Raw genomic sequence first — 12755 nt, forward strand, 5'->3', positions numbered from 1 at the left:
AAATGTTTTTTTAGCAAAAGATTAAACATAGTTTTCTCAGTTATGAAGTACATTGTATACAGTTTAACAGCACATGTAAAAAGTTTGTCAGAGGTTTTTAAAGTACCTTTCTACAAGAAAATAAAATGTAGATCCATAAACTCACTACTACATTGTAATTTTAAAAACAATAACTTAAATGCTAAAATGAAACTACAAACGTTAAAAGAAATGCTTTTTTTGAGAATTGTTTAAACATGGTTTTTAATCTATGAATTATCATGTTTAAATATTAAGACCACGTTAAAAGTTTAAAGAAGTTGGAAAATGTACTTTTCATGCAGAAAGCAAAATGTAGATAAAGAAATTCGCATTTATATTACAATCTTAAAACATGGAAATAAATGCTAATATGGAGCTAAAACATTGAAATAAATCTTTTTCAGCAAAAGATTAAACTTGGTTTTCTCAGCTATGAAGTACAATGCATACAGTTTAACAGCACATGTAAAAAGTTTGTCAGAGGTTTTAATAGTACCTTGCAACAAGAAAATAAAATTTAGATCCATAAATTCACTACTACATGTCAATTTTAATAACAATAACATAAATGTTAAATTGAACCGACAATCATTAAAATAAATGCATTTTTGAGAAATGTTTAAACATAGTTTCACATCTATGAATTTTCATGTTTAAGTATTAATAGTTTTTGTAAAACTTTTAACAAAGTTTAAAAATATAGTTTACAACCTGAAAAGAAAATGTAGATAAAGAAATACACGTTTAAATTTCAATTAGAAAAAGTAAAAATAACTGCTAAAATAAATGTTCACACATTGAAATAAATGCATTTTATGGAAAGATAAAACATAGGTTTCTCATCTATGAACTTACTTGTTAATATATAAACAGTACATGAAAAACGTTCTTCAGAGGTTGTAAAGTATATTTCTACAAGCATCTAAAATGTAGACTTAAAATTCACATCCAGATTTCAATTTTGAAAAGCATAATATAAATGGTAAAAGGAAATTACAAACATAGAAAGAAAAGCTTTTTTGAGAAATGTTTAAACATGGTTTCACAACTATGAAACAACACATGCAAAAAAGTACTTTTCTACAAGAAATCAAAAGAATAATATAAATGGTGAAATGAAATTACAAACATAAAGATAAATGCTTTTTTGAGAAATGATTAAACATGGTTTCACATCTATGAATTTTCATGTTTAAATATTAAGACCACGTAAAAAGTTTGAAGAAGTTGGAAAATGTACTTTACATGCAAAAACCAAAATGTAGATAAAGAAATTTCCATTTAAATTTCAATCGCAAAACGGAAATAAATGCTAATATGGAGCTAGAAACATTGAAATAAATGTTTTTTAGCAAATGAATAAACAGTTTTCTCAGCTATGAAGTACATTGTATACAGTTTAACAGCACATGTAAAAAGTTTGTCAGAGGTTGTAAAAGTAGTTTTCTACAAGCAACTATAATGTAGACTTGAAATTCACATATAGATTTCAATTTTGAAAAGAATAATATAAATGGTAAAATTAAATTAGATACATAAAAATAAATGTTTTTTGAGAAATATTTAAACATGGTTTCACATCTATGAATTTGCATGTTTAACTATTAAGACCACGTTAAAGTTTAAAGAAGTTGGAAAATGTACTTTACACACAGAAAGCAAAATGTAGATAAAGAAATTCGCTTTTAAATTTCAATCTCAAAGCATGGAAATAAATGCTAATATAAAGCTAGAAACATTGAAATAAATGTTTTTTTAGCAAAAGATTAAACATAGTTTTCTCAGTTATGAAGTACATTGTATACAGTTTAACAGCACATGTAAAAAGTTTGTCAGAGGTTTTTAAAGTACCTTTCTACAAGAAAATAAAATGTAGATCCATAAACTCACTACTACATTGTAATTTTAAAAACAATAACTTAAATGCTAAAATGAAACTACAAACGTTAAAAGAAATGCTTTTTTTGAGAATTGTTTAAACATGGTTTTTAATCTATGAATTATCATGTTTAAATATTAAGACCACGTTAAAAGTTTAAAGAAGTTGGAAAATGTACTTTTCATGCAGAAAGCAAAATGTAGATAAAGAAATTCGCATTTATATTACAATCTTAAAACATGGAAATAAATGCTAATATGGAGCTAAAACATTGAAATAAATCTTTTTCAGCAAAAGATTAAACTTGGTTTTCTCAGCTATGAAGTACAATGCATACAGTTTAACAGCACATGTAAAAAGTTTGTCAGAGGTTTTAATAGTACCTTGCAACAAGAAAATAAAATTTAGATCCATAAATTCACTACTACATGTCAATTTTAATAACAATAACATAAATGTTAAATTGAACCGACAATCATTAAAATAAATGCATTTTTGAGAAATGTTTAAACATAGTTTCACATCTATGAATTTTCATGTTTAAGTATTAATAGTTTTTGTAAAACTTTTAACAAAGTTTAAAAATATAGTTTACAACCTGAAAAGAAAATGTAGATAAAGAAATACACGTTTAAATTTCAATTAGAAAAAGTAAAAATAACTGCTAAAATAAATGTTCACACATTGAAATAAATGCATTTTATGGAAAGATAAAACATAGGTTTCTCATCTATGAACTTACTTGTTAATATATAAACAGTACATGAAAAACGTTCTTCAGAGGTTGTAAAGTATATTTCTACAAGCATCTAAAATGTCGACTTAAAATTCACATCCAGATTTCAATTTTGAAAAGCATAATATAAATGGTAAAAGGAAATTACAAACATAGAAAGAAAAGCTTTTTTGAGAAATGTTTAAACATGGTTTCACAACTATGAAACAACACATGCAAAAAAGTACTTTTCTACAAGAAATCAAAAGAATAATATAAATGGTGAAATGAAATTACAAACATAAAGATAAATGCTTTTTTGAGAAATGATTAAACATGGTTTCACATCTATGAATTTTCATGTTTAAATATTAAGACCACGTAAAAAGTTTGAAGAAGTTGGAAAATGTACTTTACATGCAAAAACCAAAATGTAGATAAAGAAATTTCCATTTAAATTTCAATCGCAAAACGGAAATAAATGCTAATATGGAGCTAGAAACATTGAAATAAATGTTTTTTAGCAAATGAATAAACAGTTTTCTCAGCTATGAAGTACATTGTATACAGTTTAACAGCACATGTAAAAAGTTTGTCAGAGGTTGTAAAAGTAGTTTTCTACAAGCAACTATAATGTAGACTTGAAATTCACATATAGATTTCAATTTTGAAAAGAATAATATAAATGGTAAAATTAAATTAGATACATAAAAATAAATGTTTTTTGAGAAATATTTAAACATGGTTTCACATCTATGAATTTGCATGTTTAACTATTAAGACCACGTTAAAGTTTAAAGAAGTTGGAAAATGTACTTTACACACAGAAAGCAAAATGTAGATAAAGAAATTCGCTTTTAAATTTCAATCTCAAAGCATGGAAATAAATGCTAATATAAAGCTAGAAACATTGAAATAAATGTTTTTTTAGCAAAAGATTAAACATAGTTTTCTCAGTTATGAAGTACATTGTATACAGTTTAACAGCACATGTAAAAAGTTTGTCAGAGGTTTTTAAAGTACCTTTCTACAAGAAAATAAAATGTAGATCCATAAACTCACTACTACATTGTAATTTTAAAAACAATAACTTAAATGCTAAAATGAAACTACAAACGTTAAAAGAAATGCTTTTTTTGAGAATTGTTTAAACATGGTTTTTAATCTATGAATTATCATGTTTAAATATTAAGACCACGTTAAAAGTTTAAAGAAGTTGGAAAATGTACTTTTCATGCAGAAAGCAAAATGTAGATAAAGAAATTCGCATTTATATTACAATCTTAAAACATGGAAATAAATGCTAATATGGAGCTAAAACATTGAAATAAATCTTTTTCAGCAAAAGATTAAACTTGGTTTTCTCAGCTATGAAGTACAATGCATACAGTTTAACAGCACATGTAAAAAGTTTGTCAGAGGTTTTAATAGTACCTTGCAACAAGAAAATAAAATTTAGATCCATAAATTCACTACTACATGTCAATTTTAATAACAATAACATAAATGTTAAATTGAACCGACAATCATTAAAATAAATGCATTTTTGAGAAATGTTTAAACATAGTTTCACATCTATGAATTTTCATGTTTAAGTATTAATAGTTTTTGTAAAACTTTTAACAAAGTTTAAAAATATAGTTTACAACCTGAAAAGAAAATGTAGATAAAGAAATACACGTTTAAATTTCAATTAGAAAAAGTAAAAATAACTGCTAAAATAAATGTTCACACATTGAAATAAATGCATTTTATGGAAAGATAAAACATAGGTTTCTCATCTATGAACTTACTTGTTAATATATAAACAGTACATGAAAAACGTTCTTCAGAGGTTGTAAAGTATATTTCTACAAGCATCTAAAATGTAGACTTAAAATTCACATCCAGATTTCAATTTTGAAAAGCATAATATAAATGGTAAAAGGAAATTACAAACATAGAAAGAAAAGCTTTTTTGAGAAATGTTTAAACATGGTTTCACAACTATGAAACAACACATGCAAAAAAGTACTTTTCTACAAGAAATCAAAAGAATAATATAAATGGTGAAATGAAATTACAAACATAAAGATAAATGCTTTTTTGAGAAATGATTAAACATGGTTTCACATCTATGAATTTTCATGTTTAAATATTAAGACCACGTAAAAAGTTTGAAGAATTTGGAAAATGTACTTTACATGCAAAAACCAAAATGTAGATAAAGAAATTTCCATTTAAATTTCAATCGCAAAACGGAAATAAATGCTAATATGGAGCTAGAAACATTGAAATAAATGTTTTTTAGCAAATGAATAAACAGTTTTCTCAGCTATGAAGTACATTGTATACAGTTTAACAGCACATGTAAAAAGTTTGTCAGAGGTTGTAAAAGTAGTTTTCTACAAGCAACTATAATGTAGACTTGAAATTCACATATAGATTTCAATTTTGAAAAGAATAATATAAATGGTAAAATTAAATTAGATACATAAAAATAAATGTTTTTTGAGAAATATTTAAACATGGTTTCACATCTATGAATTTGCATGTTTAACTATTAAGACCACGTTAAAGTTTAAAGAAGTTGGAAAATGTACTTTACACACAGAAAGCAAAATGTAGATAAAGAAATTCGCTTTTAAATTTCAATCTCAAAGCATGGAAATAAATGCTAATATAAAGCTAGAAACATTGAAATAAATGTTTTTTTAGCAAAAGATTAAACATAGTTTTCTCAGTTATGAAGTACATTGTATACAGTTTAACAGCACATGTAAAAAGTTTGTCAGAGGTTTTTAAAGTACCTTTCTACAAGAAAATAAAATGTAGATCCATAAACTCACTACTACATTGTAATTTTAAAAACAATAACTTAAATGCTAAAATGAAACTACAAACGTTAAAAGAAATGCTTTTTTTGAGAATTGTTTAAACATGGTTTTTAATCTATGAATTATCATGTTTAAATATTAAGACCACGTTAAAAGTTTAAAGAAGTTGGAAAATGTACTTTTCATGCAGAAAGCAAAATGTAGATAAAGAAATTCGCATTTATATTACAATCTTAAAACATGGAAATAAATGCTAATATGGAGCTAAAACATTGAAATAAATCTTTTTCAGCAAAAGATTAAACTTGGTTTTCTCAGCTATGAAGTACAATGCATACAGTTTAACAGCACATGTAAAAAGTTTGTCAGAGGTTTTAATAGTACCTTGCAACAAGAAAATAAAATTTAGATCCATAAATTCACTACTACATGTCAATTTTAATAACAATAACATAAATGTTAAATTGAACCGACAATCATTAAAATAAATGCATTTTTGAGAAATGTTTAAACATAGTTTCACATCTATGAATTTTCATGTTTAAGTATTAATAGTTTTTGTAAAACTTTTAACAAAGTTTAAAAATATAGTTTACAACCTGAAAAGAAAATGTAGATAAAGAAATACACGTTTAAATTTCAATTAGAAAAAGTAAAAATAACTGCTAAAATAAATGTTCACACATTGAAATAAATGCATTTTATGGAAAGATAAAACATAGGTTTCTCATCTATGAACTTACTTGTTAATATATAAACAGTACATGAAAAACGTTCTTCAGAGGTTGTAAAGTATATTTCTACAAGCATCTAAAATGTCGACTTAAAATTCACATCCAGATTTCAATTTTGAAAAGCATAAAATAAATGGTAAAAGGAAATTACAAACATAGAAAGAAAAGCTTTTTTGAGAAATGTTTAAACATGGTTTCACAACTATGAAACAACACATGCAAAAAAGTACTTTTCTACAAGAAATCAAAAGAATAATATAAATGGTGAAATGAAATTACAAACATAAAGATAAATGCTTTTTTGAGAAATGATTAAACATGGTTTCACATCTATGAATTTTCATGTTTAAATATTAAGACCACGTAAAAAGTTTGAAGAAGTTGGAAAATGTACTTTACATGCAAAAAGCAAAATGTAGATAAAGAAATTTCCATTTAAATTTCAATCGCAAAACGGAAATAAATGCTAATATGGAGCTAGAAACATTGAAATAAATGTTTTTTAGCAAATGAATAAACAGTTTTCTCAGCTATGAAGTACATTGTATACAGTTTAACAGCACATGTAAAAAGTTTGTCAGAGGTTGTAAAAGTAGTTTTCTACAAGCAACTATAATGTAGACTTGAAATTCACATATAGATTTCAATTTTGAAAAGAATAATATAAATGGTAAAATTAAATTAGATACATAAAAATAAATGTTTTTTGAGAAATATTTAAACATGGTTTCACATCTATGAATTTGCATGTTTAACTATTAAGACCACGTTAAAGTTTAAAGAAGTTGAAAAATGTACTTTACACACAGAAAGCAAAATGTAGATAAAGAAATTCGCTTTTAAATTTCAATCTCAAAACATGGAAATAAATGCTAATATAAAGCTAGAAACATTGAAATAAATGTTTTTTTAGCAAAAGATTAAACAGTTTTCTCAGTTATGAAGTACATTGTATACAGTTTAACAGCACATGTAAAAAGTTTGTCAGAGGTTTTAAAATTACCTTTCTACAAGAAAATAAAATGTAGATCCATAAACTCACTACTACATTGTAATTTTAAAAACAATAACTTAAATGCTAAAATGAAACTACAAACGTTAAAAGAAATGCTTTTATTGAGAATTGTTTAAACATGGTTTTTAATCTATGAATTATCATGTTTAAATAATAAGACCACGTTAAAAGTTTAAAGAAGTTGGAAAATGTACTTTTCATGCAGAAAGCAAAATGTAGATAAAGAAATTCGCATTTATATTACAATCTCAAAACATGGAAATAAATGCTAATATGGAGCTAAAACATTGAAATAAATCTTTTTCAGCAAAAGATTAAACTTGGTTTTCTCAGCTATGAAGTACAATGCATACAGTTTAACAGCACATGTAAAAAGTTTGTCAGAGGTTTTAATAGTACCTTGCAACAAGAAAATAAAATTTAGATCCATAAATTCACTACTACATGTCAATTTTAATAACAATAACATAAATGTTAAATTGAACCGACAATCATTAAAATAAATGCATTTTTGAGAAATGTTTAAACATAGTTTCACATCTATGAATTTTCATGTTTAAGTATTAATAGTTTTTGTAAAACTAACAAAGTTTAAAAATATAGTTTACAACCTGAAAAGAAAATGTAGATAAAGAAATACACGTTTAAATTTCAATTAGAAAAAGTAAAAATAACTGCTAAAATAAATGTTCACACATTGAAATAAATGCATTTTATGGAAAGATAAAACATAGGTTTCTCATCTATGAACTTACTTGTTAATATATAAACAGTACATGAAAAACGTTCTTCAGAGGTTGTAAAGTATATTTCTACAAGCATCTAAAATGTAGACTTAAAATTCACATCCAGATTTCAATTTTGAAAAGCATAATATAAATGGTAAAAGGAAATTACAAACATAGAAAGAAAAGCTTTTTTGAGAAATGTTTAAACATGGTTTCACAACTATGAAACAACACATGCAAAAAAGTACTTTTCTACAAGAAATCAAAAGAATAATATAAATGGTGAAATGAAATTACAAACATAAAGATAAATGCTTTTTTGAGAAATGATTAAACATGGTTTCACATCTATGAATTTTCATGTTTAAATATTAAGACCACGTAAAAAGTTTGAAGAAGTTGGAAAATGTACTTTACATGCAAAAAGCAAAATGTAGATAAAGAAATTTCCATTTAAATTTCAATCGCAAAACGGAAATAAATGCTAATATGGAGCTAGAAACATTGAAATAAATGTTTTTTAGCAAATGAATAAACAGTTTTCTCAGCTATGAAGTACATTGTATACAGTTTAACAGCACATGTAAAAAGTTTGTCAGAGGTTGTAAAAGTAGTTTTCTACAAGCAACTATAATGTAGACTTGAAATTCACATATAGATTTCAATTTTGAAAAGAATAATATAAATGGTAAAATTAAATTAGATACATAAAAATAAATGTTTTTTGAGAAATATTTAAACATGGTTTCACATCTATGAATTTGCATGTTTAACTATTAAGACCACGTTAAAGTTTAAAGAAGTTGGAAAATGTACTTTACACACAGAAAGCAAAATGTAGATAAAGAAATTCGCTTTTAAATTTCAATCTCAAAGCATGAAAATAAATGCTAATATAAAGCTAGAAACATTGAAATAAATGTTTTTTTAGCAAAAGATTAAACATAGTTTTCTCAGTTATGAAGTACATTGTATACAGTTTAACAGCACGTAAAAAGTTTGTGAGAGGTTTTTAAAGTACCTTTCTACAAGAAAATAAAATGTAGATCCATAAACTCACTCCTACATTGTAATTTTAAAAACAATAACTTAAATGCTAAAATGAAAGTACAAACGTTAAAAGAAATGCTTTTTTTGAGAATTGTTTAAACATGGTTTTTAATCTATGAATTATCATGTTTAAATATTAAGACCACGTTAAAAGTTTAAAGAAGTTGGAAAATGTACTTTTCATGCAGAAAGCAAACTGTAGATAAAGAAATTCGCATTTATATTACAATCTTAAAACATGGAAATAAATGCTAATATGGAGCTAAAACATTGAAATAAATCTTTTTCAGCAAAAGATTAAACTTGGTTTTCTCAGCTATGAAGTACAATGCATACAGTTTAACAGCACATGTAAAAAGTTTGTCAGAGGTTTTAATAGTACCTTGCAACAAGAAAATAAAATTTAGATCCATAAATTCACTACTACATGTCAATTTTAAAAACAATAACATAAATGTTAAATTGAACCGACAATCATTAAAATAAATGCATTTTTGAGAAATGTTTAAACATAGTTTCACATCTATGAATTTTCATGTTTAAGTATTAATAGTTTTTGTAAAACTTTTAACAAAGTTTAAAAATATAGTTTACAACCTGAAAAGAAAATGTCGATAAAGAAATACACGTTTAAATTTCAATTAGAAAAAGTAAAAATAACTGCTAAAATAAATGTTCACACATTGAAATAAATGCATTTTATGGAAAGATAAAACATAGGTTTCTCATCTATGAACTTACTTGTTAATATATAAACAGTACATGAAAAACGTTCTTCAGAGGTTGTAAAGTATATTTCTACAAGCATCTAAAATGTAGACTTAAAATTCACATCCAGATTTCAATTTTGAAAAGCATAAAATAAATGGTAAAAGGAAATTACAAACATAGAAAGAAAAGCTTTTTTGAGAAATGCAAAAAAGTACTTTTCTACAAGAAATCAAAAGAATAATATAAATGGTGAAATGAAATTACAAACATAAAGATAAATGCTTTTTTGAGAAATGATTAAACATGGTTTCACATCTATGAATTTTCATGTTTAAATATTAAGACCACGTAAAAAGTTTGAAGAAGTTGGAAAATGTACTTTACATGCAAAAAGCAAAATGTAGATAAAGAAATTTCCATTTAAATTTCAATCGCAAAACGGAAATAAATGCTAATATGGAGCTAGAAACATTGAAATAAATGTTTTTTAGCAAATGAATAAACAGTTTTCTCAGCTATGAAGTACATTGTATACAGTTTAACAGCACATGTAAAAAGTTTGTCAGAGGTTGTAAAAGTAGTTTTCTACAAGCAACTATAATGTAGACTTGAAATTCACATATAGATTTCAATTTTGAAAAGAATAATATAAATGGTAAAATTAAATTAGATACATAAAAATAAATGTTTTTTGAGAAATATTTAAACATGGTTTCACATCTATGAATTTGCATGTTTAACTATTAAGACCACGTTAAAGTTTAAAGAAGTTGGAAAATGTACTTTACACACAGAAAGCAAAATGTAGATAAAGAAATTCGCTTTTAAATTTCAATCTCAAAGCATGAAAATAAATGCTAATATAAAGCTAGAAACATTGAAATAAATGTTTTTTTAGCAAAAGATTAAACATAGTTTTCTCAGTTATGAAGTACATTGTATACAGTTTAACAGCACGTAAAAAGTTTGTGAGAGGTTTTTAAAGTACCTTTCTACAAGAAAATAAAATGTAGATCCATAAACTCACTACTACATTGTAATTTTAAAAACAATAACTTAAATGCTAAAATGAAAGTACAAACGTTAAAAGAAATGCTTTTTTTGAGAATTGTTTAAACATGGTTTTTAATCTATGAATTATCATGTTTAAATATTAAGACCACGTTAAAAGTTTAAAGAAGTTGGAAAATGTACTTTTCATGCAGAAAGCAAACTGTAGATAAAGAAATTCGCATTTATATTACAATCTTAAAACATGGAAATAAATGCTAATATGGAGCTAAAACATTGAAATAAATCTTTTTCAGCAAAAGATTAAACTTGGTTTTCTCAGCTATGAAGTACAATGCATACAGTTTAACAGCACATGTAAAAAGTTTGTCAGAGGTTTTAATAGTACCTTGCAACAAGAAAATAAAATTTAGATCCATAAATTCACTACTACATGTCAATTTTAAAAACAATAACATAAATGTTAAATTGAACCGACAATCATTAAAATAAATGCATTTTTGAGAAATGTTTAAACATAGTTTCACATCTATGAATTTTCATGTTTAAGTATTAATAGTTTTTGTAAAACTTTTAACAAAGTTTAAAAATATAGTTTACAACCTGAAAAGAAAATGTCGATAAAGAAATACACGTTTAAATTTCAATTAGAAAAAGTAAAAATAACTGCTAAAATAAATGTTCACACATTGAAATAAATGCATTTTATGGAAAGATAAAACATAGGTTTCTCATCTATGAACTTACTTGTTAATATATAAACAGTACATGAAAAACGTTCTTCAGAGGTTGTAAAGTATATTTCTACAAGCATCTAAAATGTAGACTTAAAATTCACATCCAGATTTCAATTTTGAAAAGCATAAAATAAATGGTAAAAGGAAATTACAAACATAGAAAGAAAAGCTTTTTTGAGAAATGCAAAAAAGTACTTTTCTACAAGAAATCAAAAGAATAATATAAATGGTGAAATGAAATTACAAACATAAAGATAAATGCTTTTTTGAGAAATGATTAAACATGGTTTCACATCTATGAATTTTCATGTTTAAATATTAAGACCACGTAAAAAGTTTGAAGAAGTTGGAAAATGTACTTTACATGCAAAAAGCAAAATGTAGATAAAGAAATTTCCATTTAAATTTCAATCGCAAAACGGAAATAAATGCTAATATGGAGCTAGAAACATTGAAATAAATGTTTTTTAGCAAATGAATAAACAGTTTTCTCAGCTATGAAGTACATTGTATACAGTTTAACAGCACATGTAAAAAGTTTGTCAGAGGTTGTAAAAGTAGTTTTCTACAAGCAACTATAATGTAGACTTGAAATTCACATATAGATTTCAATTTTGAAAAGAATAATATAAATGGTAAAATTAAATTAGATACATAAAAATAAATGTTTTTTGAGAAATATTTAAACATGGTTTCACATCTATGAATTTGCATGTTTAACTATTAAGACCACGTTAAAGTTTAAAGAAGTTGGAAAATGTACTTTACACACAGAAAGCAAAATGTAGATAAAGAAATTCGCTTTTAAATTTCAATCTCAAAGCATGAAAATAAATGCTAATATAAAGCTAGAAACATTGAAATAAATGTTTTTTTAGCAAAAGATTAAACATAGTTTTCTCAGTTATGAAGTACATTGTATACAGTTTAACAGCACGTAAAAAGTTTGTGAGAGGTTTTTAAAGTACCTTTCTACAAGAAAATAAAATGTAGATCCATAAACTCACTACTACATTGTAATTTTAAAAACAATAACTTAAATGCTAAAATGAAACTACAAACGTTAAAAGAAATGCTTTTTTTGAGAATTGTTTAAACATGGTTTTTAATCTATGAATTATCATGTTTAAATATTAAGACCACGTTAAAAGTTTAAAGAAGTTGGAAAATGTACTTTTCATGCAGAAAGCAAAATGTAGATAAAGAAATTCGCATTTATATTACAATCTTAAAACATGGAAATAAATGCTAATATGGAGCTAAAACATTGAAATAAATCTTTTTCAGCAAAAGATTAAACTTGGTTTTCTCAGCTATGAAGTACAATGCATACAGTTT

Source organism: Narcine bancroftii (genome assembly GCF_036971445.1).
Source record: "Narcine bancroftii isolate sNarBan1 chromosome 14 unlocalized genomic scaffold, sNarBan1.hap1 SUPER_14_unloc_1, whole genome shotgun sequence".
NCBI lineage: Eukaryota > Metazoa > Chordata > Chondrichthyes > Torpediniformes > Narcinidae > Narcine > Narcine bancroftii.